Below are 22,390 nucleotides of genomic sequence, written 5' to 3'. Positions count from 1 at the left end.
ATGTGAATAGACACATTGTTCCCACATTCCAACCTCCCTCTTCCTCACTTGTTCTTTAGATCCTGGCCTGGCTGTGGACTGGGGTTCTTAGTGTATCTCCAATAACATGTGAAGCCAGAGCCACAACACTGTCATCTCTAAGTGGGACCAGCAGCCAGAGACCCAGAGAAGCGACTTGCCTAACTTTGGGCCAGGCCACATTATGGCATTTTCTCTTCAACATGATTATTTCTTTTTCATACTTTTATCTGCCCTCTCTTGGAGATTTTTGCAAGTTTACAATTAATAATAGAGAGGAGTAAAGAAATAAATTAGAACATGGTGCATGTGAAACACACCACACAGAACAGATAGGCATGGTGGAGAGTCAGCCCACCTTGCTTCAACTAAATACACTCTTGGATTTTAGAAATCAAGTGCCACTCATATTTACTGCCTCTCGCGTATTCTTGCAGTGTCACCACTCAGATGTCTGCTGCTCGGGCACTGATGTGATGATGCGTCTTGCATGGTTTCACAATGACACGGCTACTGAGCCATCTCAGTTTCCATCGGGTGCAAGAGGACCACTTAAGCTAATAATACTAGCATATACAAAGAACTTTTGATCTTCAGGCCTCTTTACAGGCATTAGCAAATTAATTTTCCCAGAACCCTTTGGAGGCAGGTAATTCTTTTTACAGTTGGAGAGCATGAATCTGGTGCTGTACTGACTAGAAGTGCACCCAATGACGCAGTGCTACCTGGAACTCTGGTCCACCCCTTGCCTCTTCTTGCTTACCCTTGCATCCATTACAGGACGCTCACATGTCCTTAGCTCAAAAAGGCTGGATTTAATCTGACCAGCGTTATTGGAAATATGTATCATGGACTCGTAATACTTTAGGGTTCAACTCAGTGGAGACAGGGAGAGCTTAAAAAAGATGTGGTTTCTGATAATCATCACCATTGGCCACCTAAAGCAAGTAGGGATACATGGAGAGATGACTGGTTCAGGAAAAGGACAGGGGGAGCCTGGAATACCTTCCTGTGCTGGAAAGTAATGAACTGCACCAAGTCTGTGGCGAGCAGATCCCAAAGGAAGGAACTGGTTCAGAAGGACTCCAGGTGGCCAAGTTTAGGAAGATATGAACATAAAATACAATAGTGATGAGATGAATTACAACATATTAAATAGAAAAGAACGGAAGTGTCCATAGTGATAGGCAAAGAAAACAAAGTGGAATTTGAACTCTTCTTTATGAGGGATGCCGGCTAACAAGGCTGAGGAATGAGTGATAAAATTAAACAGCGGACGTTTTAATAGTTGAGAATGTTCACAAATGATCAAAACATCAGCCAGAGGTTATTAATAATACCTGGAAAAGGTATTGCCTTAGTCCATTTAGACCACTTTAAAAATACAGTAGCAAATTTGTTTCTCACTGATCTGGAAGCTGGAAATCCCAAGACCAAGGAGCAGACATATTCAGTGTTTAGTAAGGGCCACTTTCTGGTACTTGGATGTTTTTATCTCACTGCATCATCACATGGAAAAGGACTAAAAAGCTCTTTTTAAATCAGGGTGCTAATCAAATTCATGAGGGCTCCATTTTCATGGTCTAGTTACCTTCCAAAGATCCCACTTCTAATGCCCTCACTTTGACAATTAGGATTTCAATGGAGGAATTTGGGATGAAAAATACCTAGCAAGTATCTTTGCTGTTAGGAAATGTAGCAGGAATTAACTGAACCAAGCTTACAAACAAAATAATGTGTTAAACTGGCTTCATTTACTTTCTGGTTACAATGGAGAAGCTGCAGCATTATTTACATTGCATAACTTTTACAGCTTCAAAGAAATATGACTTACATACCATATAATCCACTTAAGGACATAATTCAATGATTTTATTTATTTTTCTTGGATAGAAAGCTGGAAGAGGGATTTCTGAGACATATAGCTTTATGATTAACATTCTAAGAGATGTTTTCCAAATTGGCTGTCATTCAATATTCCCACTGACGGTGGGTCAGAGATCCAGTTTTTCCACATTTCTCCAACACTTGCTATTTTGTGTCTTTTTCATTGCAGTCCATTACCCCATCGCGGCTTTGATTTTCATTTTTCTGATAGCTGATAGTGCTGAACATTGTTTCACATATCTACTTCACCATTTATATACATTCTTTGAAGAAATGTCTATTCAAATTCTTTATATCTTTATTATTTTTATTTATTGGGTATTCATTTTTTATTACTGAGTTGTAAAAATTCTTTATTTTACCTTTCAGATACAAGTACTTATCAAGTATAAGTTTTGCAAATATTTTCTCCCAGTCTATAACTTGTCTTTTCAGTTTCTTAATTGTATCTTTTGAAATACAAAGGAATTTATTTATTTGTTTGTTTGTTTATTGGTACTGGGGATTAAACTCAGGATCTTACACTTGTGAGTCAGGTGAGGTGCCACTGAGCTAAATCCCCGACCCTAAAGGAATTTATTTTTAATAAACTCTGATTTATCCACCTTTTTTTTTTCTTTTGTGGCTTATACTTTTGGTAAGATGGCAAAGAACAATACTTTCCAAACCACAAAACTTCTTTCCTATTTTCTCTAGAAGCTTAGAAGTATAGATTAGCTCTTATGTTTTGGGTGCTAGTCAACTTTGAACTATTTTTTATGTGGAATCAGGTAAGGGTTCAAGTACAACCCCCAATGCCTATGAGTCATTTCAGCACTATTTGTGTGTGTGTGTGTGTGTGTGTGTGTGTGGTGAGGGGGCAGGGTGGTATTCTTTGCTCACTGAATTGTTCTGGGTTCTTTGTGAAAAGTAAACGATAAATATAAGGGTTTGTTTCTTTAGTCTCTGATTGTGTTCAACCAATTTCTATGCCCACCATTATGCTAATCTAACACTGCCTTGATTGCTCTGTAATTATGGCAAACTTCAAAATCAAGTAATGTCAATCTTTCAACTTTTGTTTTAAGTCTTTTGCATTTTCATATGAATTTTAGGGTGATCTTTCTGTTAAAATGCTTTCTTGAATTTTGATAGAGATTGCATCAATGTAAATTAATTTGGGGGAGAATTGTCCTATTAATAAGCTTGAGTCATCCACTCTATGAACAAACAATATCTGACCCTTAATTTAGATCTTCAACTCCTCTCAGCAATGTTTTGAGTTTCCACTGTACAGGTATTATATTTCTCTTGTTAAACTTATATTAAAGTATTTTAACTCTAACAAATATTAAAGTATTATAAACTTAAATTATTTAAATCAGAAGCTATTTTAATTACAATTGTTGCATTGCTAATGTATAGAAATGAAACTGATTTTTTTGTATTTATTTTGCTACATTAATCTTGTACTAAATTTGGACAAAATATACAAACTTTGTATCACTACATCCTTTCACTCTACTCTAATGGCTTATGCATGTAGTGTTATATGAATAGGTGAATTTATATACCCAACAATACATACAATATTTAAATTATTGCTGCATACAACCTTATGTTGAATACTTATCATTGATTTATATATCTACATTTCAGTTTGACTTTTTTCATCTTTTTTAGTTAAGATTACTTAGATATGAAGTGACTGTTATCCTGTTTCACTTCTTAAATGATTTCCTTTAATTTATTGAGGTTAGATCAATTTAATATTTAGGAAATTCAATGAAGTTTCATATTGACAGGATTTTTCCTAAGTATGATCAACAATTATTTTTACATCTTATAATTTTTATTCAAATTTTAGACATTCTATGTTACTTCTTGCTGAGAGAAAATACCTGACACCCAAATTAAAGAAGGAAAGGTTTATTTAATTCACATTTTGTAGAAGTTTCAGTCCATAGTCAACTGGCTCCAAGGCAGGGTGGCATGGCGGACAGGCACCGCCAAGGAGAAACAGTTCATGGTAGGCAGAAGGTAGCAAAGCAACAAGGGATGACCACAGCTCTTTCTTTCCTTTCTGTCTTATCCCACAGCTCTTTCTATCCCTGATAGTTTATCCAGGCTGTTTAGTGGTGGTAGCACTCACCCACTTAATACGAGTTCCCTTGAATTTAGCCATGCACCATGAATCCAGTCCGGGTCACACACTCTAGATCCAGCCACCACTGAGAAAGCCTCACTACAACAATATAAGGCTTGGGGTGGCGGGTCATCTAGACACAGCCATAACAAATTTTAAATAGTATCTTGGGCTAATTTCAGACACTGACTTTTTCCTCTGAGAGTATTTTGTCATTTTGTAACTAGCACAGGCTAAATTCACGAATTCTGTTTCCCTTACTCGATGCAGCCACTGTCTCTGTTCTACTTGGTTTTATCAGTTGTTTATTCATTTATACCTTTATTCATTATTTTTGAGCCTGACCTCCTATTGCAATGTTAGTCTTTAGTCAGTGATTGTTCAGAAGTGGAGCTCAAACACCCCAAGCTGATCAGAACTTCACACTGTGTTGTCAGACCTTCAGGACAGTGTAGCAACTCAGAGCAAAGAGCCATGGCTTCTCAGGTAGAGGGAAAACATTATGGAAAATAGAGGGCTTCATACTTTTCTTCAGTGAATTTGGAGATGCAGAAAAAGGAAGGACAAAGCTGAAAAACGTAGAGGAAAAAAAATGTATTAAATCCGATGGAAACCTGTCTGTTTTAGGACGAAGACAAGATTTGCATGTTCTTAGTGTGGGGTAAACATTGAAAAAAGTAGGGTGAAACAAATTTGTGGGTAAAAAATGAAAGAATAACTAAGTCAAAGATTTCCTTGTGTTTTCAAATGTGGATTTTGAATGAAGAAGTCCTTTGCAAGTTGTAGAATAGCAGGAAGGGCCACAGATTTTAATTTATCCTGTAGGAATAGTGCTTGACAGAAGTTAAATCAGAAATAATATAGACATGGAGGTACTGAAAAGGCTTATATGCTGACAGAATAAAAGAAAATAGAATTCTCTAGTAAAAAAAAGAAGAAAGAAGAAAAAAAAGCATCAGGAGGATTGAAAAAAGAAATCGGTCCTCTACTTCCTTTGTCTTATAACACTTCTTGCTCTGGGCCTGAGCTGAGGAAATGGCCCCTATGCTGAGAACCCAGTTCTAACCCTAAGTCCTTGCACTGGGTACAGCCCCTCCCACACAAACAGGCTACACTAGAATTAAAATGACTTTTCCTGGTTTGAGGACACCATTCACCAAATGAAATCAGAAAGATGATTTTAATAATAATTAAATTTATGAAGAGAATTTTATAAAACCTCAAGAACTTTAACCAATTTTATGCATCTCGTCTTTGCAATTTAGCTGGCTTTGTTTTATTAATTATTGGGTTCTATGACCCAGTAATTTCATGGCTCCATGAAGGATCCTGGTTTCTTTTAAGAAATGAAGAAACAAAATCATCATGGAGTAAAAGGATATGTGTACCTAAGCAGAGAAATTTTAAGAATCTCAATAGAAAATAAAACAGCTAGATATTAAGCCTCCTGGCTGTCATAAAAATTACTTTTTAAAAAATTTCAGTGTTTACTCTGTTCCATATAATTAATTAATTCAGGTTCTTGTATGACTTCTCTCATTTCATACAGATGGGAATGTCACTCAGTTGTGGATTTTTAATTCTATTGTCTTTTTCCTGAGAACTTTGCCACATGAAGTTAGAAAACCCTTTCTCTGTCCTAGCCAACCAAGATCACAGCATTCTTTGTTCTTTTAGGAGTTACCTTCCCTTAGCCTTCTCCACGTTGGTTTGAGGATTGAGTATAATTGAAAGCAGAAATAGTCTTATGGACAAATGTAACAATATTTTCAAGATACTTTTAAAAGATTTGAGTTGCATATTTTTATATATATTGTGTTTTGAATACTATGTTTTTGTGCAAATCATTTAGTATATTATGCAAATAATTTAGTGCTCTCCTTCTACAACAAAAATTATGTACACCACAAAAATAATGACCTTTTTATTGGTATTAATACCAGGCCTCTCACCCATTACTTTTCTTCTTCTATTTAATAAATGCAATTCAGATTTTGCTTCAGACTGTAATGTGCATGTAGTGAAAACCATGGTTTCTGAAGTAAAGATGGCAAGAGAGGTTATTAGCAATATGTGCAATTCTTTCTCTCTCTCTTTCTTTCTTTCTTTCTTTCTTTCTTTCTTTCTTTCTTTCTTTCTTTCTCTTTCTTTCTTTCTTTCTTTCTTTCTTTCTTTCTTTCTTTCTTTCTTTCTTTCTTTCTTTTGTCTATTATCATGTCTTGATACCTGCAGTTAAAGTGAATATAATTAAGAAATCTGGAGATAATAGTTTCTGGTTAGGATATGGACATGGTGTGTCTGTCATTTAAAAGATAATCTATATATAAGATGATCTTGGTTTCCATTGTGCTTCATTAAACACACGCAAGAATCATCTATAACACCAGAACCAGTCACAGAGAATTGAACATTTTATTTTTCTTCTAACTCACTGTTTTTTTCCAAAAGTAAGCTCTCTGCTTTAGCTCCGCAAATCTATGACCTCCAGCTTTATTATTTTAGGTTGAAATACTGATGTTTTATCTGGCCTGTCTCTTTGATCTATTCAGATTTCTCTTCTCACTTACTGACTTTAGCTTTTTACCTGACTCTTTTTGATAAGCATTCTTTAAAAATTTACCATAGTTATCAGTAAAACTTAGGCTTAACTATGATCATATGAATGAAGCATCTGACTTTCTGGCCTCAACCGCCTTTCAACTGTGCCAGTTGAGACAGGAACATTCAGAAAACTGTAGAGTTATTTGAGTGATTTAAATGTAGAAGTTTCTTTTGAGAAGCCCCTGTGAAATAGATATTTTAATGCACCAATGCACCAGTCTATAGCTCTTGAAATGATGATGCTGTAAAACAATTTACATTCTAAATTCCTTCTCATGTCTAATTGATGACAATATCATTCACAATTCAAGTTATAAAGATTTTCCATTGGAAGAGCCAGCTTCACTTAGACTTTTAGATTTAATAGGATGCATCTGTCACATCTAGTCAATCCACCACATTTGACTTCCAGTAGAAACAATAAGCAATTCTTCTGCTTTAGCTTCATGAATCTAAAACCAGCAGGTCACAGAGCCGAATAATTAGTGAAACAAAGCCAGCTAAATTGCAAGGTGTATAAAATTGGTTCTAGTTCTTGAGGTTTTAAAAAATTCTCTTCATACATTTTATTATTATTAAAATCGTCTTTCTGATTACATTTGGTGAATGGTGTCCTCAAACCAGGAAAGGTCATTTTAATTCTAGTGTAGCCTGTTCGTTTGAGAAGGGCCATACCCAGTGCAAGGACTTAGGGTTAGAACTAGGTTCTCAGCATAGGGGCCATTTCCTCAACTCAGGCCCAGGGCAAGAAGCGCTGTTCCTCTTATCAGATGACAACATTTTGTGTAGTGCTCACTCTCTTGGAGAGATCTAGGAAAAGAAAACCGAGTGGACTTTTTATGATGAGGAAGATCCAAATTGTATAGCGGACAAGGTGAAATGGGAAGAAAGGGGCTAAAGGTGTAAGTGGGAAGGGTAGGGAAAAGGAAATAAGGGAAAAGAAAAAATATGAGAAAATGCAAACAAAGTCTTTGTAAACAGGAGAGCGGGAGGGGGTGAAGAGAGGCATGGGTTTGGGGAAAAAATGAGAAGCAAGATTTGTCCTGTAAAGGTACAAGATCCCAGTGATAAATGTAACTCTATGGTATACTTAAAAAGTACCAATAAACTCAATGAGGAGAAAATAAATAAAACAAAATAAAGGCCAGAGGTTTATCTCAGTGGTTCTGCCATGCCTGCCTCCCAAGCGCAAGGTCCTGAATTCGATCCCCAGTTTTAAAAAAAAGAAAGAATATATATAATTTTTTAACACAGACAAGGTATATTAAAAACCAGTGAATTGTTTGGCTAGGAAGAAGATGGGGTCAGATAAGAACAGTCCTTAATTCTTACAGAATAAATACACCATATGAGTCAGAAAATATTTTGGCTACTTGGATAGGTATTATCTCACGTAAACATATGGCAGCCTGTGATGTCGGTATATTGCATTTATCCCCATTTTTAGTTCAAGAAGTAGAAATAATAATAGTGGTGGTGGTAGTAACAGTGACAGCTACATTTGTGTAGCATTTGCTATGTTGCAGGTACAATGGTATTTACTCTGTATGAATTATCTCTAGAGGTCAGAGGAAATTTGTTAGGTAAGCACTACCGTGGTATCTATTTATCGACCAGAGAACCTAGATCTAGGGAGCTTAAGTAATTTGTCCAGTGATCAGCTAGGCTGTGAACCCCTGGGACCCAGGCAGTCACAGTGTAGATGCCCTGCCCTTAACTACTCCACTCTGCTCTTACTCGTATTCACAGATGTGTGTAATTACGTGCATATGTGCTGTCCTCATGGATCTATTAGAGATTTACCTTGATATTCTAGTCCTGCCCTCTCTGTTTATGGAGGATGCATTTGTATTAAAGCTTGAGTGGTGAACCTGGGATGAAGCATTTGCCGAGTGAGAATGAAGCCCGGAGGCAACCAAACACAGGCCCGGAGCCTCTGAGACCGACAAGGCTACGTGTGGGAAAGGGAAGAGGGGCTCATCAGTCAGTCTTTGGTATTTCCACCGAACGAAAGTGTTTCTGGTCCAAACTGAAAGCTCCCTTTCCTGTCTTTAGTCTGGCTATTGCACATCCGGTCCTGTCTAATTATTTTGACTATCTTCTTCCCTCCAAGTCACGTGGATCAATTTTCCTGATCTGAGTTTTCTGAAACCAGAAGCAGAAATCCCAACGGGCTATTCCCAGAACAAAATGAGATTTACTATTTGAGCCGAGAAGGTATTTGTTACATTAGCACTGTGTGTCAGCTGAAAGGACAAGTCCTGGCTGTGGACTAGAAGAACACATGGCGTCTGTTGGCGTCTCTCTCTCCTCCCGTGCTTTTTCAGTTGCCGTAGATATAATATCTGACCTCCAGAATGCAGAGAGGAAAGGAGAACAAAGGTCTGGAGCTTTGGCTGTGCAGCGACGGCTCTACTTGGAACTCTGTTGGTGCACTGACAGCTCTACCTAGAGGCTCAGAGTCTGGCACCCCGCCTGTTCCTCCGTAGTTCTGAGCGCTGGCCCTGTCTCTGTTGCTAAGGCTCAATCCATGGTCATTTGCCCCCTCCAATCTCTGAGAAAGGAGTGGAGGACCATGCAGTCAACTCTTGGCTGACTGTAAGATATTAGGGAAAGTTTGAGACTGGACACTTCTACCTTGGACTGAATAATATTCTCCCCAAAGTCATATGCTGAATAAACAAAGAAGGAAGTTACTGTGCTGCCTGGGATGATGGGTCCTGACTTTCAGTGGGAGGTTGGACTGCTACTTTACAATGGAGGTGGGGAGGAGAATGTCTAACCGCTAATGAGACTTGGAAATAAGGTTTTTAGGAGGTAACTGATGTGAAGGGAGATGATAAGAATAGGATTCAATTCTAGTAGAATTATTTTCCTTGTAAAAGGAAGAGAGATTTTTCTCTCTCCCCCAGGTTTAAACACTGAAGAAAGGCCATATAAGGACACAATAAGCCAGAAAGAGCATTCTCACCAGAATCTGACTGTGCTAGTGTCTTGTTCTTGAACTTTCAGCTTCTAGAAATAAAAGAAAAAACATTTTTCTCCATTTAAATCACTGTGTCATATGTGCTTATAGCAGCCAAATCTGACTAACATGGATTTTAGTATCCGGAGTTGGAACATGGTTGTTTGCTTTGCTTAGAAGCAAAAATGGTCAGATGTGTGACTATAAATTGCCTTCTGAAGTGTAACCAATGATTGGCCGGATGGTCGGAAACCTGGAAGAAACATGATCCGAAAAAGAGTGACACAGTTTTGGAGAAGAATGTGGACAGATAATTTGTGCCCCATATACGTGCTCATCAAAGGGCACACACTCAGCAGAAGAGGACCGTGATAATCCAGTGAATGGGATGACCCATTCCATGGCTTCCATTCAACCTCTTTTCCTACTCATCCCTGTCAGGTGTACATGGTTGCCAGGATCAAGGTTATGAATGGGTTTAGCAACAGGAACATCCACTTATTAAGGCTGACATAGCTACAGCCACTGCTGGTGGGATCAACATTTGAACTGGTGTCCTGAGTAGAGCAGATTGTCCTCCCTCATACATGCGGCTCTCATCCATTTAGTTGAAGGCCTCAATACAGCCAGATGATAGGCCCTCCCCATGTAAGGGGGGTGCCTACTGTCTGAGCTGGGACAACGTTGTGGTTTGTTTGTGCATTTTGCCCTGCCGTTAGACTCAGGATGATGCGTTAACATTTCATGTGTTTGGAGACTGCTGGTTTGTGGACTGCAACTTACACCATCAGTTCTCCTGGATTTCAGGCTTTCAGACTTCACCTGAAGCTATACCATTAGCTCTGTTGGGTCTGAAGCTCGTTTATTGCAGATCTGGGGAATTCTCAGCCTCTATAACCATATGAGGCAATCCTACATGATTCCCTTATTGTAACTTTCTTTCTTATCTAGCTGCTTTTTATGGAGAATGTTGATTAACGTAGTCCTATTGTCACCATAGACATCACCTAGTTCAAGTTACCAAAGAAATTGGAGGAACGGGAGTCTGTTCATCGTAGTCCAAACAAATCTTCCCGTTATTTCTCTGGACGGCAGACCAACGCTATTTGAATATCACAGACATGTATTGCTAGAACAAAGTAGATTCAACCCCTTTCCATTTAAAATGATAACTTCCGGGCTTTGGAGTCAAGTGCTTCAAACAGAACTTATGGGGAGATTGAAAGGGATGTAATAGTGAGTTATAGAGAAAGAACAGGTAGCATTTGCATCAGGATGGAAGACCCAATAAATTGGTTAAGACCTGAACGAACTGGTTATGGAAGACCCGGTAGGAATTCACAGTCACAGTCAAGATGAAGACGGGCAAGTAGAAGGGCAAGAGGAAAAGATCTTTACGTAAGTCTGGATGATCTGTATTATTTTCCCTGAGAGGCCCTCCTCCTGGAGGGTGCATGGCTTTACCTGATCTTTAAAAGGAATCATTCAAACCTCTTCTTCTTCAGAGAAAATAAAGCTCTACGAACATGGTCTGCTAAATATATAGCCATTCTGACTTTTGTGTAATGCTAGTATACATCAAAATTAAGGTTTGTTTAGGAAGAGAAAAGAAATTGCAATAAATTATAAAATGCAAAAGTTGAAAAATATTATAAGCATTACAACATTAAAAATAATGTAATGTACCCCTGCCCTCCCTTTACTCCCTCTACCCCACCATTTACAAGGACTGTTTCCATTTTTTCCTTTTCTTGTATTTTTTCTTTTCCCTTATTACCTTTCCCCTCCCCTTCCCACTTCCCCTACACCTTTTGCCCCTTTCTTCCAATTTCACATTATCAGTTATACAATTTGGATCTTATTTATACTTTTAGTTTTTCACACCAGAGAAACTATTCGGTATTTACATACGTGTTTCCTACTTACTTCACTTAAGAGTATGGCCTCAGTATGTGGTACAGGGAAAAAATGAAAACCAAGATCTGTCATGTAAAGGTACAAGATCCCAATGATGAATGTAATTGTGCTGGGAAAAAATGAAAACCAAGATCTGTCATGTAAAGGTACAAGATCCCAATGATGAATGTAATTGTGCATATACCTAAAAAGTACTAATAAGCTGAATGAGAATAAAATTATGTAATGTTTTCCAATTAACACCCTGGCCTCTAATATTTTCTTCCTGTATATGTTCGTTTATATAATCTCTGATATACTGCCTAGTCCGATTAGAGCCATTTTCTGAAATAATAGGAACAATATTCATTTTTTCCTCTTGCACGATTGCTCATTTGCTTTTTTAAAGTTTAGAAAAATTCCAGAAGCATATTTTATTGTTTTTATGTTAATGTTTTGGAGGACTTTATCTTTAAAGCCATTTTAAAAGGATAGCAAAATTAAGAGGCAGGTGCAGAGATTTCCCGTACACCCTTAACCCTCACACATGTGCAGCCTATTGTAATGTCAGCATCTTCGGCCTGAGTGGCACGTTTGATGCAGTTGAGAAACCTATGCTGGTGGCTGATGTCCCACCATTAACTGAAATCTGAAGTTTACACTGTGGTTCATTCTTGATGTTACACACCCTGGGGGTTTGGACAGAAGTATAATGACACATGTGCAACATTGTCGTACAAAATTGCTTAGCCTCATGAGTCCCACGCACTCATTTCTAGATGCCCCCAATTCCTACCAACCCAGGTTTTGAAGACCGTCTTCATCGTTTTGCCTTTTTTTTTTTTTTGCAGAATTTCATATGGTTGGGATGTTACAGCGTGTAATCTTTTCAGATTGTCTCCCTTCACTTAGTAAACAGACATTTAAGTTTCTTCCCTGACTTTTCATAGATTGATACCTCATTCTTTTTAGTTCTGAGTAATATTTCACTGCCTGGATGCGCCATGCTTTATTGATTAGTTCAACTATCAGAGGACATCTTGGCTGTGTCTGAGTTTTAGCAGTTGTGAATAAAGCTGCTGTAAACATGCAGGTTTATGTAGGAGCGGAAGTTTTCATTTCCTCGAGGTGAATACCAATTAGCTAGTATGGGCTTATCAAGCACGTTTAGTATTGCTGTTTAGAAAATCTAGGTCAAGATCTTTTCATATGTATAATTATTTCGTATAACTGGAGTGCAGCTACACATGAGAAATAGTGGTGATTCTTTTCAGTGAAAACTGAAGATTTGACCTTTTTCTTTTGATGAGGTTTGTACTTTAGACTTCAGAGGTTTTTTGTGTTTTTTTCCAAGATATTGATCTTCTGTGCATTAAGTTTGTCTTATCTCAGTTTCTGTATCCTTTCAATGATCAAGGTAATCTCTTTTCCTTCAATCAAGGGATATTGAGAAAATACATAAGACTGTGTGTGTGTGTGTGTGTGTGTGTGTGTGTAATGTTGTGTATGTCCTTCTCCCTCTCTTCTCCTATTGTCACTTGAGATCACCTAGAATACTAAGAATATTCAATATTATGTGGCAGCCTAAAGAGAATAACATGATTCTGTGTGAGAGAGAGAGAGAAAGAGAGAGAGGGAGGGAGGTAGGGAGAAAGAGCGAGAAAGAGAAAGTCAACTGTTCTCCGCAATGTGTCATCTATTTTTGTCGTCTTATGAATACACTGTAGTGTTTTGAAGAGGTTACTTCTGAAGTCTGTGATCATTCTGCCTTGCCCTACAGAGAGATCCTGCTTGTCTGTTACATTGTATTATTCTACAGAAACCACAATTATAGCCTAATTCTATTGCTAGGTGCTGGTCAGAGACACACTGCTGTTCCCTGTGGGATGTTGTAAACTAAACTCTACATTTTCATAAGCAGTTTCCTCTTGACATTTATATTTCGGGTCATCACTATGCTCAGGTGTGAAAGGTATTTTTTATGGAAATTAAATCTTGTTAACCTAATGTTTTATTCCACAGAGAAAATATCCTTTTCTGACCACTGTGTTCTGCTATGAATTCATCTTGACATTCATGTGAGACATCTTGCAGAAAGGAAATGTTTTCCTTGGCATTAGATTTAGTATTTCTTTTCTATTTGTTTTATTTTAAAAGCACTATTATGTTCTTCAGATTTATCCCAAGGCAAATTGTCCCTTGCAAGATGATCATGTGTGAGTCTGTGTTATTCGTTAATATCAAAAGTTGACAAATAGTGAACAATTTATTAGTTACTTATTGATTCACAAAAGTTTCATGGCCTGTGGGGATGTCACAAGGAATCCCAAAGTAACACATGGATATTCTTGCTTCAGAGACATATATAATAGTAAAAAGTACAAAAAAATCATATTAAGAAAGTAATTAAGAATGAAAGAGATTGTTTGAAGCTGATGTAAATCAGATTCACGTGGAGAGATCAGGGAAGACCTCTCAAAGGATGTCACTGTGCAAATCAATCCTGAAGACTCTGAAACTTTCTTGGGTGCATCAGAGGATCCCATATTAGATTACTGGGACTATCCTATCTTTCCAGATAGAGCTATGCATTCTCATCATGACCCCGTTTACCCTCCTCTGATTGGTTGGAAAGACCACTAATGTCTCTAAGTTTATGATGTTGAATTTCCTTTTGCTCTCTCCTGGGTCTCATTTCTCCTAAACAGTTGCTTCAGCTGCATATCAGTGACCAAGAGAGACATCATGAAAATGGAAAGAAGCTTGGCAAGGCTGGCTGTGCACCTCCTCTAATGAGCCTGTCCTCCGGCCTCCAGCTTCACTCCAGCAGATATCCCCCACACCCTAACATATACAAAACTATGCCCTAGCCAGATCCTACCAAAAAAATCATGTAAATCCTATTTTGGCAGAAGCAACAAATACTTCATTTACAAAATAAACCCTCAAACATCCCCAAACTCTTAGATTGATGCTATACCCTCACACTTTATTATAATTTCTTTTTTTTTTCTAAATCTTAGGCATGTTTCTTATAAACCAAAAGATCTTAATGGAGATTTTCCCAAGCTTTATGTTTTCCATTCTTTTTAGAGGCGAAGTGAAAATGGCAATCTGTGATATAGCTTTAGAGTCAGGAATCTTATAAGAATATAACATGTTTTCTCCCCTTTCCTCCTTTTTCCAAGTCAAAGTTGGAAGAGAAATTTGTCTTTGAAATTATTGAAGGATACTTCTTAGGAGTCAATATGATGGTGACACAAATAAGTATGAGATAAATGTCAAAGACTTTATTAACTCATTTATTTTTTTTCATAGTCTTAAAACCTCAAATTATAAAATTCTTTTTTTCCCATTAAGTTTATTGGTACATTTAAAACAAACAATACAGTTACATTTATCATTGGGTTCTTGTACCTTTACATGACATATACTGGTTCTTGTTTTTTCCCCATACCCCTGCCCTCCCTTAACTCATTTATTAATAAGGAAACAAGAAAAATGTTGGAATTGGTTCAGTGAAGATCTCAAAGACAAGAAGAGTATACAGGCCATTAGGAACTCTACACAGTGTTTATAAATTGATGTACAATGGGTCTGTCCACAAGGTGGTAGTTGGTTGCATTTTGCCAGACATAACTCATTTCCATCTCTATGAATGAGTTATTTGCAATATCGTCAGTTTCTTATAATGTAGAGCTATAAAGTAATTTAAAGTCAACAAAAGGCAGAGTTTTTGATCAAATGAGCTAGACAGGCTATTTACTCATCTTTTGGTCTTGAGTCTACTTCAAAATCTCTGATTTGTTTCCTAAATTATACAACCCTAGATAACCTATAAATCCATAAAATTACTGTGAAAATCCTTTCTAAAATATTTTCTACACCTGATCTTTCACAAAAAGCAACAGAAACTGTGATAAAGTGTTAGTTGTGGAGTGATTACATTTGCTGGCATGTTGAGATTTGGTGGGTATGGTATCCATATGAATTTTTATACAGAGAGAAAGGAGCAAGAAGATACTAGATGGTGCAAAATCCCTCTGTTTAAAAAAATGTGCATTTGTAATCATCTCAGTTATAATAAATGAGTCATTTATGTTGTACTTTTTTTGGAGGAAGGGATTTCAGGCTAAGACTCTTAACTAAGTCATACTTGGAAACTAGTTGGAGAAGAGAAAGGATTATAAAAAGTGAAGTATTATTTACAGGGACTAGGCCTCAGTTAAGTGCTAAATACGTCATGCAATACTTAATTATCAAAGTTAATAATATGTTATTTTCATTTCACAGTCTAAGAAACATTAAGTAAATTAAGATTTAAACTCAGGTAGATGCTAATTCCAAAAAGCCATGTTCCTGACAAAGAATATGTGGAAAAATGGGCACTTGGGCTCGCATAAACCTCTCACCAGGTAAGAATAAAATAATTAGGACATAAAATATTAGAGCTATATTAATTTCTCTCAACTAATAGCATCTTGGGAAGCACAATGGATAAAGGAAATGAAAGCAGAGAAACTCTGGAGAAGCAGAGACACAGAACTGCTGTACGTTTTCTCATTTCTCTTTTATCTCCCTGGAGTCTCTAAGGGTTTTGCCAAAACAGGTTTCATTCCTTGAGCTCATTCATTCTGGCCAAAGACACATCTGTGCATCAGAAACATATCTTCCAATTCTAAATCCAGTGCTCATCCATGTTGCCTACAGTGAAAGTGGAAGTTGAGATTGAAATCATATTTAGATGTCAAATGCTTTTCCATATCCAAAGCCATCAGATCTGCTTTACGGCAGACCTACCTTCTTAGAGCTCACCTAGATCACTAATCTTGAGTGCAGAAAGCCTCTCCCAGCCTTACTTATAAAGACTTTCCATGTAGGTGACCATCTTGAAAGAGCTGTCTGGAAGGAAGCCATATTAAATCTACAACCCAAATTGCCTAGAGATAAAGTGAGAGGCAGAAGACAGTTGAGTAAACAGAACCTGTAATCCATAAATGAAGATGCAATTATCAAGCTCGAGCATTTCTCTTTCCCTCCTATACCAAATCTGCTTTTGAGTCTGTGGAATTCAGGGCTAGTCATACACTGCTTTGGAAATCTTAAGAAACCTTCCAGTTACTTCCAGGCACACTAGTAGTTATAAGCACATCAGTCAGACAGACTAGGTCAGCGGCAAAACCATGCAACCTCCAAATATCAGTAGATTATACCTGCAAATTGAATTCTGAGTATGTTAGATATCCAGAATATTATGTTACATATTCATATTATTCAAGATTTTTCAGAGGAAAACATTTCCAATAAATTAGAGAGATAAATAGATTGATAGATCATAAGACAGATAAATAGATAAAAATTTGTTATTGGAATTAGCTTGTATATCTGTAGGGTTTTAGAAGTCCCACAGTATGCCAGTTACAAGCTGGAAAGCTGGGAGAGCTGTTATGTAGTTTAACCCTAGAACCAAGGTGTGACCTCCCACTCTGATGCTGCTGGGCTGAGCACAGGGCCAGTTGGGGACAGGGAAGACGGACAGTGAAAGTCGTGGCTTAAAAGAAGAAAATAACCAGGAACTCTGATATCCAAGCACAAGAGGACATGAATGCCAAACTCAAGGAGAGAGAGTGTTCAAATGCACTTGCCCTTCACTTTTTTGTTTGCCCTCAAGAGGTTGGATGATTCACACCTAAAATGAGGAATGCAATTATCTCTGGTCTACTGATTCAAATGCTAACATCTCCCAGAAACACCTAGGAATGTTTCCCAGATATCTGCATATACCTTCACCTCCTCAAGTTGACACGTGTTTCATTGTAACGTGATTTGCAGAACAGTGAGAAGGGTATGTGGCTCTTCAAAGTTATGTTCCTGTGCAACACACATCATTTTAGTTATTAGTTAGCCAAGGGGGCACACAAGTGATTTGCCATGATGTGGGAAACCATGTGAGAACAAGAACATACATCTGCCAAGAGGCCCAGCGATCACCATATACGGAGAAGACACAGCACAATGTAATTTTGAATTTTCAGGATATGCAAGCACACACTTTTCTAAACTCAGTAACCTTTTTACTTCCATGGTTCTTATATATATATTAACTTTTCTCTAAAGTTTCTGTTTTTCTCAAGTGTCCCCATTATACTACTGGCCCACTCACCTATGGCACCCACCCCATTGAATTTGTAGGAAGTCCTGATGAACTTCATTGGAATTACCCTGTAGACACTGCCTGACTGAGGAACCACTGCACAGGCCAGGAGCTTCCTGGTGCTATTCCCTACCCCATCAGATGGATTTGACCATTGGCACTCAATGCTTTCACCCTGACTTTGCACAGTTCTTAGTACACAACCATTTGCAATGTTCCTTTAACCCAAAAGGCAGATCCTCAAATCCCCTAACTTCCTCCACATTACTACTGGTCTAGTGTTTGGAAAACTGATGTCAAATAGCAGCACATTCAGTTATGATGCCTAAGGGTCTTCACCTTTTAACTCTTATGCCTGATACATTAGGGTACTTACTGCCTTTTGGCAATTAGCAATTACAGTTCACTCGCTTGTAGGTGTGTGCTGAACTGTGAAAGGTGGGCAGTGACATTCTGATTTATAACTTCAACGTGCTTTCCATTCTTTCTTGCATTCACTGCTTCATTCTGTTCTCCTCTGTGATATGTGGATAAAAGCAAAATTGTAGAATGGATAGGAAAGCCGCAGCGAGGCGAGAGTAGAGGCATTCTCCCTTACTACAGATTTGCTATTCTTTTCATTAAATTGGCCAAAATCCTTTGGAAGAATGTTTGAAGATTTAAAACTCACCATTCATTCATGTCCGTTTGCTCAGTGCTACAGAGCACAATTCAGGAGAACCTTTTTTTTAAAAAAAAAAAAAAAGAAGGAGGGACAAAATCGATGGACTGCCCTGTAAAAACCTTTGTAATTATTTTCAATTTTTCTCTTTAGAGCGGAGATTTTTGTCCCTGAAGCCGATGGTCTATGGCTATTGTGACGTCCAAAAGGGAAGAACTGCAGAGGAGACATCCAAACGTCTTCACCTCTTAAACAACCTTGGGAAAGGTGGGGTAGATTTGAGAGTTCGCTGGAGGTGCATTCACACTACTTTCAGCCCCACTTGAAAAAATTGCCTTCCTCTGTGTAGGGAGGATTTGCTCAGCTGGAGTTTTCTGCACAAGAAGGTAATTATGGGATGCACTCCTGGATCTAATTCTAATTCAATCAATTACAGTTTATACAAAAGTTGGCCAATAATGGAAGCTCCCTTAAGCTCCACTGTTATGTCTGTTAAATGGGGATAATATCTTGTTGAATTGAGTAGGTAATTTTCTGCCATTTAAGATAACACTAGCCAGTATGTGGTGAGCACTATGCTAAGGTTAGATTCCAAAAACTCTTCAAAATAATGCCCTGAAGTAATTATGCTAATTGGTCCCTTTTTAGAGAAGAAAGCTGTGATTCTGTGGTTAAGTGATTCATATGGACTTGGTAAGTGGCTGACTTAGTAAGAATCATAAATTACATTCTGTCCTCTGAATCCCAAATTCTTTTAACTATTAGGAGCTTCAGCTCAAATGAACCAATTCAAAATCATAGGAAGAGCTTCATAAGTGTGAGAGGTTGGTGCTGTCTGTACAGCATGGAAGAAAGGATCTTAGCCCAGCCTAGGTCCAGGGCATGCAGTCAAGCAGAGTGGTGGGATGACAGGGATTCTTGACCAAGACGGATCCAACAAACTTCCATCCTTGGAGATTCTAATCGTAAAGCTGTGATTTTTGTCATGTGGGACCAGTCATTTGAACGGAGAGCAGATACATTGTGGAGGTTTGAACAGCCATGTGCACTGGGTCTGGAAAGGGCTTGAGAATGCAGGTGACTTGCCCAGGTAACACCAGGTAAGAAGGAAAAAAAAAAAAGGATGCTGATTGCTTTATTTTGGTATAGTTCCTTTGGAATGATGAATCACTTTTTCAAGAGAATTCATTGCCTTCCATTTGGTATCATAAACTACTTCTGATTTCTCCCTGTTTCTTATTTCAGCTATTGTAGTTACCCAAAACTTAAACTTATCTTTTCTATCCCCAAACTCCCTTTTCAAACCTCTGATGTTCAGATGTTCTCCTTAGTGAGCCATTTTAGTTGATTAGAGAAAAAAGTAAAACATTTTGACTTTATTCAAACATAGATTCAGCTTTGGGGTCAGACCCATCTGCATATGACTCCAAATCTATTTCTGACCATCCGGATAACCCTGAACCAATTATTTGTCTTAGCACAAGTTTCTTAACATGCTCAAAGGCAAAGTACTAACTTCCTGGTGGGCTTGTCAGGCAGGATAAAAGGGAACATATGTAGTGCACATAGTTCACCCTTGGATTCACAGAAGGCCTTCCCTAACTGGTAGCCACTAACATTGAAGCTCCTTTTTCTAGTGTGAAATGATTGTTGTGGATTTTGTCTCTGCAGAAGCAAAATCATTCCCCTTTATCCATTCATAAGCACCAGGTACATGAAGACTAACAAAATTTTATTTTTTAGCCAACCAGAACTCTGTTTAGAGTTCAGTCACTTTAGTATAAAAGTCCCTGATTATTCTTTTCTCTTGAGAGTGTTGTCATCCTTGTTGGCTCAAGTCCAGGCTGACTTCTGCACTGGTAGAGCTACTTTTTGCTTGTAAATGCAAAAGCTGCCAGAGCTCCTCAGCTGCTGTCTTTATTGCAGAGAGCAGTCAACATCTGCAAAGATTGTGTTAATTGGCCTTGATCCTTGTCCCCTTTGGCCTAGTTACTGAGCCAATGCCAGGTAGACAATGTAAGCAAACAGACCACAGTGAACGGCATCCTGTGTAGGATAAGAAGAGGAGCTTTGGCCTTGGCTGGCTGTACTTCTGCTCAATCTTATTGACAGACTAAAGATCTCTACACATGTTTCAACTGCTGGGTGAATATACGTATGCACATTAGTTTACTGACTTTGTTTATCACCCATCTGCTTAAGACGTGGAAGATGATTTACTGCTTTAAAGAGGTTTATTTAAAAACCACTTCAAGGTTTGTAGAGGGTGGCTCTTTGGTACAACACCCTGGCCAGATCTCTAAATATTAGCCTGTGTGACTGCTCCTCCTGGTTAACAGATCTCCCTGTACTGAGTCCACATGCTGCAACTGTGGCCTATGGATTTAAACATAGGCCAGTTATCAACTGCTGGGGCCCAGGAGGCATGGCCATGTGCTGTGCTACCCAGCCCATCACTAACAGGCTCTGTGACTGGAACAATTCACCTGACCTTTCTGCGCTTCTTCTGTCTCATCCCTAAAAACTGGAGATGGAACTAGTACGTGCTTTGAAGGTAGGTAAGGATTGCAGGTTGTGCACAGGTGTCAGTGGTGACTATGCACAGCGAGTGCCTACAAAGACAGAGTTGGAATAATGATGACAAGGAGAGTGAGGCTGGGATCCCAGTGTAATGACACAGGAGACATTCAGAGCACACCGTGCCCTTTTAGCCCTGAGCTAGCAGTAATAACCTTTAGGCTCCTGTTTTCTTCTTGTCCACAGCTGCCCCCTAGATTACGCACCTGTACATTTGCTAGCTCTTCCGACTGCATTTGCAACTATGATTTGGTGCTGCATATAGATCTTGAAGCTTGAACCAGAGGCTCGCTTTGTTCTGTGTTTCTCTTGGATACTGCTGTGCTTCATGACACTGTGGCCTTCCAAAGCCACTCAGAGCAAGGGAGAGACAAACTGGGTTGGAAAATCCCGTGTGGAATTTCCAGGCCCTCTTCATGGGGAGCTGTGGCCCTGAAGTCAGGTAGAAGAGGGACCTTGATTGGGCCCTTGTCCTGTGATGCTGTCCTGCCATGTGCAGACCTCACCTGTATGTACAGGCCCAGCGTGGAGACACATGCTGTGCTCCTCAGAGCAGAGTTCAGGTCTTCGTCTGGAAGCATTTGAATCACTACTTTAAGGTAATAATCTTAGATTTTCACATCTCCAACTACAAACATATTGCTTTTAATCATTTTTGGAATCTAGCCAAAGCAGTATTTTATGGGATCGTTTTCAGAAGACCAGTGAGGAAATCTGAAATACAGCAGCTACACCCACAGATTTCCATTTTTCTTAGTTGAACACTCATCGTCCTATTTAATTTCAGATGATTACGAATAGTTTCATAGGTCCAGCAACATATTGCTGACCTCACTCAGCCTTTCTTTCTTAAGCTTATTATTTGCTAATGATTTTCTTGGCCACAGAACTCATAAAATTCCCTTGAGTTAATTTTTGTTTTCTTTTTTTTTTGAAACTCTTAGACTGTTTGTTCCATTTGTTTAGCATCTGTGCTGGACAACATCTGGAGTCTGAGGAAATTCCTCTGCTCGGAGTATGACGCGTAAGCGAAATTACTTTTTCATGCACTTCAGAAGAAGCTCAAGAGCATCTTTCTGACCAAACTAGCCCTTTTGTTCTTCTCCAGCAAGTGTTTCTCATTAAAGATGTCATCTCCCTAATAAATTGCCTTATTGCCCTTGCAGCTGGGCCTATTGTTTTCATGGTTTTTGCTCAAATGGATTCTCACAGGGAACAGAAAGCAAGAGAAAAATGGGACTTTTCCCCCATTCTGTCTGCATAAAATGCCTTTCTTTTGTCCTTTGTATTTAAGTGAGAACTTGGCTTTTAGTGGAACCTTTTATTCTCCTGATATTCACTGATTTGGCAAAGTCTCTGCAGGCAGACCCTCTCAGATGACTGTTTCCCACCCTGCTACAAGATGTTGGCAGTTTGCAGCTAGCGAGACCAGTGCAAGCTGAAAGGTGGCGCTTTGGTGATGATGGCCTAGTGGTTTGTGTTTTGCAAAAAAAAAAAAAAAAAAAA

General features: G+C 38.4%; 1 long non-coding RNA gene across 7 annotated transcripts in view; it reads left to right on the top strand.

The window, feature by feature from the left end:
• LOC104860018 overlaps positions 1–22,390 on the top strand; it is a 72,665-nt gene that overhangs the window by 21,695 nt on the left and 28,580 nt on the right. For all 7 annotated transcript variants that reach the window (XR_004516184.1, XR_004516183.1, XR_002025239.2 and 4 more), the window contains one exon: positions 18,461–18,693. This is a non-coding gene — a long non-coding RNA (uncharacterized LOC104860018). The remainder of the gene's footprint in view (positions 1–18,460; positions 18,694–22,390) is intronic.

This window comes from Fukomys damarensis, unplaced genomic scaffold (assembly GCF_012274545.1).
Source record: "Fukomys damarensis isolate Sample0158 unplaced genomic scaffold, DMR_v1.0_HiC HiC_scaffold_7, whole genome shotgun sequence".
NCBI classification, from domain to species: domain Eukaryota; kingdom Metazoa; phylum Chordata; class Mammalia; order Rodentia; family Bathyergidae; genus Fukomys; species Fukomys damarensis.
This window is presented reverse-complemented; position numbering and strand designations above follow the sequence as displayed.